Below are 6384 nucleotides of genomic sequence, written 5' to 3'. Positions count from 1 at the left end.
TTTCTTACTAAATGACCTCGTTGAAGCCGCCGTCATAAAAACTCAAACTGTGAATTATTCCAACCTGCGGATCTTTTATTTGTATTTCTAGTGGAGATCCTCAAAGTTTCCAAAGATATCAAACATGTCAGAGTACATTTTAGAGGAAGCGTGAACTAAACGATTGTTGAGACTTCGTCTTCGCGGCTGGAAATACTCCGAGACTTGGGTTTGAACACTTCCCACTTAAAGCGTCCATAAAAAGCGTGGAAAGAGTCGATGAGATACCGTCACGTAGAGTGGAATAACTGAAGGCGTATAAAAGGTGCACGTCGGCGGTTGAAGTTGTGTGACTTGTGGTGTGTTTCCCCTTGTAATATATCCCGGTCCACCACAGGATTAGAGCTGTTGTTATTCTTCATTTAAACCGAGTCTACCCGGGACCCCGGCGCTTTAAAACTCGGGGCTCCAATCAGACTCTTCAGGTCCTTCAAGTAATCGGACCTGATGCTCTTCGCAGCGTAGCCTCGAGCTACTTCCTGTCTTCGGTGATACACAGAAGGGGAGTTAAGGGGCAGCAGGACCACAATACCCACTCAGAGACGAGCTGTCAGAAACCCCGTCACCCGATCCCCCCTCCGAGAACCAAAGCACCCGGGTGTTCAGTATCACTGGGATTCAACACCCGGGTCATCTGGGGAGAAGAAATTACTTCATCTATTAATTCTCAGCAGTCGGAGTAATGCTCTGTGACGTTCATGTTAGCTGGTGGTTTTTAAGACTGCTCTCCGGCTTCACTGCGAGTAATGATGCTGCCCTCAAGTGGACGCGTCAGCTGTTCATACTGAAGCACCAGGACAGTAAAAACGTTCGGATGAAGAGAACGAGAGGGGCCATAAAAGCTTCTCTAAATGTTCTTGGCCCCTCGTGTTATGGTAGCTGGTGTGACTCGAACAACTCTTTCCACTTGTCTTGGCTCGGGCTGCTCCATAAGCTGTTTTTCAATTAGGACCCGGGCGCTGCTGGCACGCCATGAAGGGGAACGGGAGGTGGAAGCCCTCAGCAGCAGCAGGAGGAGCAGTCTATATACGGGGGCGGGAGGGGAAAATGACAGAAGGCGTACAAATTGTCACCGTCGAAGGTCCTAATTGCCTGAAACCTTTAAGCTTCAAAGCAGACGCTTCTTGTGTGGCTGCTTTTTTTTTTTTTTTAGACGGAAAGGTTGATTGCAACTGTGGCATTTAGGAGAAGAGAGAGTTTGAGGATTGCTTATTGTGTGGTCTTTCTTTCTTTCTTTCTTTCTTCCCCCCCCAGTTCACCCTTTTTGCTCTGTTTTCAAAGACCTGTCGCCTCACAGCTTGTCAAAATCCTCCCTGAAAGCAGCGAGCAGAAATAGAAGCGAAACGATTGAAGTTCCATTTCATAAGCTTTTTGCGGTTTCAGTTTTTGGAACAACAAGGCTGTCGCATGAGTTTTGTGCCTTCACACATGGGACTGATTGGGAACATTTTGCTTTCAGTTACGACCCAATCAAACGATTACATGTGGCGCTGTTTGTTCATTAGAACAACGCTGTCACTTTTGTTTTTTCTAAATGTCTCTTCTCTCTTCGACTGCCGTTCAACTTCTCGCTGCTTAAAAGTTAAAAGAAAATCCCCAGATCTCTCTCCATCGATGACTCCTGTGCGGCGGTATTTTCCCCCCGCTGACACCAGTTTATATATAGTCTGAGAGCAGAATGTGAAATCTGTCAAGAGAAACTATATAAATGTCACGTCGGCCACCGAGGGGTTTGGATGCGTCGGTGATCGAAGTAGCAGAGTCCTCGACTGAATTCCAAAATGTAAATGTGTCGCTTTCTCTTTTATTATGGCGAACACGACTCCTCATGGTCCTTCCAATAATGTGAATAGATGATGACACGTTGGCCGCGGGATCCTTTAAGCGAAGATGTATGGCTGTTAATCATCTGGAAGTGGAAAGTCGGGTTCCCTCACGTCTAATAAGAATAAAGTGAATCTTGTAAAAACAAGCACTTTGAATTAAAAAGTCAAAGTCCCCTCCTGCAGGCTGTAATAAGACTCATGAGGAAAGTTTCCATCCTATAACACGCTCTGTTTTTTTTTACATAAATGATGGCGACTTTGAGCAAAGTGGTGGTGGAGTACGTGTTAACGCCATCGATTGTTGGCGGCGTTTCCAAGCTTTCCTCGCCAGTTTGTGCCGCCCTGAAACTTCGCTCAGACGTCACAGCTCTTTAGCTGTTGGACGTCATCGAAGTTTCCCCTCTCGTAGTTACGACTTTTCGAGGACTGTTTGTGTTTTCGGAAATCGGCAGTACGGTAAAAAACGGTGTTTCCGAGGAGCGCCTGAAGGCGGCGGCTCGTGAAGGAAACACTGCGTTGATATGCAGAATATAACCTGACGGGCTACAGACTCGAAGCATGTGGAATAAATCCATCCAGTCCTTTTTGTTTGTGCTCTGCAGAAGTCAACACACAGAGAAATGCTCCGTTTCAAATGTGCTCCCCTTGTGATGTCACAGTGGGATTCCGCTTAATTAAATCCCCTCCCCTCCCCTGGACTCCACCTCCAGCCCAGAGCTAATACTTTAACACAGGGCCGCCATTTTTATTCTCTCTACAGAGGAGTGATGTCTATGGGGAAAACTCAGGGGGCGGGGCTTATTGCATTTAAAGAGACACACACACCAAAATGGAGCGTTCAGAGAGAGAGCTGGTTTCTGCTTGATTTCATGTTATATTTGGACCACAGCACAGATGTTTCATTTATAGAGGGATAATATGTCCCCTTTAAAGGTCGTGACCTCTTTAACTTCTAGGCATACTTTCAATAGTTGGATGCGTCTGCGATGGTGATGCCACACTGCGAAATCCTCAGCCAGTTTCCTCAAATCCATATTGAGTTGGAAGCGTCGCTGGGACGGAGACAGTGGAAAACTGTTCTCGCTGTCAGTGCTGGAGGATAAACGCTGAAGTTGTTGAGACATGTAAATCCGCTCCTGGACTACATTCAGTCTCCTTTTGTTTGTGTGTGCGTGAGGATGAACTCAAACGCCTGCGACGCATCCACGCCGTGCCCGCCCGTGCTCTGTCTTTAATATGTGTAAAAGCAACACATGAATGTTTACGAGCCAGCGAGCTGGGCAGGAGCAGTCGGCCTAATTCCCCCCTGGATGCTCTTTGAGTGGAAAGAGGAGAGCGGCAGTCCGGGTCAGGAGGGGAAACATCCGCTAGCTGCAGCTCCTTCCTCTGAGGCGCTGCAGTCGTATAGATTTCAGCGCTTCGATATGCAAATATCTCCGAGGCCTTCTGAGTTTGTTGGCGTTCGGTAATTCTACCCTTTTTTTTTTTTTTTGGGTCGTGCTTTTCTCCCGACCACATTCGAAGCCTGAGTGGCAGTTGTGACTACTTAAAGCTGTGCCACGAGTCGACGCGAAAGCTCCAGTCGTGTTCGTGTTCCACTCTGCGAGAAAAACGACTTGATTTAATAACGCCGCCTCATGAAGCATGATTCATATTTCAAAGACCGCATATCTGGAGTGGAAATAATTCAGCACAAAGGGCTTAGACGGGCTTAAAACTTTGATCCTCCTTGGTGATCTCGACTCCCTTTTTCTGCTTCTTTTTTTTTCTGCATTATCTCGTGTGTGTTGTGCTCATAAGAAAACACGGCGTCTGTAATCGAGTCATTAGCTGTGGTTTAATGCCTGAAGCTGTCTTCAATATGCCCGACACATCCAAACGTTTAGTCGTGACTTTCCCATCGTCCTCATCAACGCTCTCGGGCGGCGGCGGCGGGCCAATGAGCGTGCTCGTCACATTCATCATCCTCTGGGGAAACTTGCAGCCTCTCCAAACATGTGTAACGTCTCAGATGCTTTCCGTGTATCGGCGTGATTTGTTTGAGATAAGAGTCCAGAGGAACGCTTTCATCTGATTGCTCACGGTGTAAACACAGATAAGACGCAATCAGATATCAATCAAACTCTTTTGATATCTCGCTGCGAGCTGCAGTCTGATCACGGACCATCCCGAGAACGTCGTGCTATCAGCTGGAGCCGTCGGCATGCCAACGCCGTCCCGCTCTCCGGGAAACCTTTGAGGGAGGCAAGGCTGCAAAATCGCTGCTGATCCACGTCGAGTTGTTTCCTTCAGGAAAAAGGTTGAGGGTACGAAACTGCAAGTTAAATAGATAAAACTGTTTTTCATACCTACCTCAATTATGAACTATGAATGCTTCCACTCACAGGTCTGTCCGAAGTTCTGCCTCTGAAGTTCATCCAAAGTGATTATACAACATCTTCTGTGTTGCTTTAATCACTGAGCGTCTGTGATCTGTGGTTCCCCTCCTCCGTGGGTCAGTGGGGAAAATCGGTGTCATCTGACTCCCCCCGTCCGCTGGTTCTGATTTAGGGAGGGGAGCGCTCAGGGAGTCCAGGACGCCGGGGACCTCTCGCTTGCATTAACCACGGTCCAGGGCCCGATTCCACGCTCATCGCTCTCACACCTCGTCACGTTTCCGGCCTGTGAAGCCGGACTTTAAACCTGGACGACGGTCGGAGGAGGAGGAGGAGGAGGAGGAGGGGGAGCTTTGTTTTCCTCCTGAACGTGTCGCAGTGGAGAATGAAGTCATGTTCAAGTTGTTGTTCAGGTTAACAGAAGCACGTTGTTCGGTCGTCTCACTGGAAACGTCTTTTTAATATAATTTTTATTTTCTTTTTAAGCGTTCTTATATTATTTCATTTCACACCTCCCTTCTTCGAGCTGGCTGTTAAGAACGCTTTTACACCCAAAAGCTCGGTTTCTGCTTCTAGTCCAGGTTAGATTGAATCCTGTTTGGCAGAATAAGCCCCGCCCCCTGTTCTCGCAGGTTGGGCCCGTTGCCTTGTCTTCGTTACAGTACATGCATTCTCTTGGCGTTACGAAAGCAGGCGTCCGTGTTGCTTGTTCGACTCGTTACCAACTCGTTACTGGATGCGCGGTTCACTCGGGTGTGATGTCATCAGTCCGCGCTCGGACATCCTCCATGCGAGGTCGATGAAACCGCACCATGAGGCTCTTTAAGAAGTAGAAGTATACAATCAGTGTGTGTGTGTGTGTGTGTGTGTGTGTGTGTGTGTGTGTGTGTGTGTGTGTGTGTGTGTGTGTGTGATCGCTCTCTGCAGGAACCCAAAATCAATCCCAGGCTTTTCTTTCTCCTCGTCGTTGTGGTTTCTTCCTCTTCTCTCTGTGTTCGTCTGACATCCTTCAAAGTTTAAAGAAATGAAAATATTTATGTATTTTCTCTCCGCTTACATCAAAAGCTTTTTTTTTTTTTTTTTTTTTTAAAGCCTTATTGCAGTATCACCGACTTCTTCAAAAGTCCAGCATGAAACATAAATCAGTGTTTTGGAGGCTGCGACTTAAAAAGCAAAAGTGAAGCTCCTTGAACTGCGGCCCGCTTTGAAAGATGGAAAACAGGTCGCTGCTGTTCGGCGTCACGCAGAAACTTAAATCAAAGGTGGGAGTCGCTGCGGCCCGGAGACTGAAGTCAGGGGGAGTCAACGCTTTAAAAGTAGCGTTGTGAGAAGAAAGACACACAGCAGAGAGAAAAAACAACCACAACAGTGGAGTTTGCTTTTGAAAGGCACACACTGATTGACTGCACGGTCTGTCTTTGTGCGTGTGGTTTAGAGCAGCTCTGTCCAATATCATGCACCATAACACTTAAAGGAGGCCGTGTGGCTTCACGAGCTGCAGAGGGCTCGACATTTACACCCCCCCCCCCCCCCCCCTTCCCTTCATTGCTTCCTTCTGTTGATCGATCAAGCCATGAAATAACAAAGAGTCCTCCACAGGATTTTTAAATTCTTACAGTCAAATTAAATGTAGGTTAGAGTTGAGAAGAGAGTGTGAACATTGTATGAAAGGTAAATAGAAACTTCCATGTTGTTTGTGTGTCAGCCTATTTGATTTAAAGGTCACATGATCTCCTCCTCTTCTTCAGGTGAAATCAGTGTCCTCGCTCCTCTTCATCATGTGTGTGAAGTGTGTTGTTGTAAATCCACTCTGATCCTGTATTTGATCATGTCTATAAACCCCTCTATTTCAGCCCTGCTCAGAACAGGCTGTTTCTGTGTCTGTAGCTTTAAATATGTAAATGAGCTGTGTCTGGCCACGCCCCCTCTCTGGAAGGGCTCGGGTGTACTCGCTGCTTTCTGGCTCCATGTCCTATTGTTTACGGTGAGAAGGCAGATTCAGAGGGCAGAACAAACACCTAGCTGTGGGAGTGTCACCCACCTGGGGGAGGGGCTACTGCCCTTTGTGATGTCATGAAGGGAAACTATCCAAACGGCCTGTTTGAGCACACATTTTCTGAAAAGTGGAGCAGGCAGAAGACGGA

Source organism: Symphodus melops (genome assembly GCF_947650265.1).
Source record: "Symphodus melops genome assembly, chromosome: 5".
NCBI classification, from domain to species: Eukaryota; Metazoa; Chordata; class Actinopteri; order Labriformes; family Labridae; genus Symphodus; species Symphodus melops.
This window is presented reverse-complemented; position numbering follows the sequence as displayed.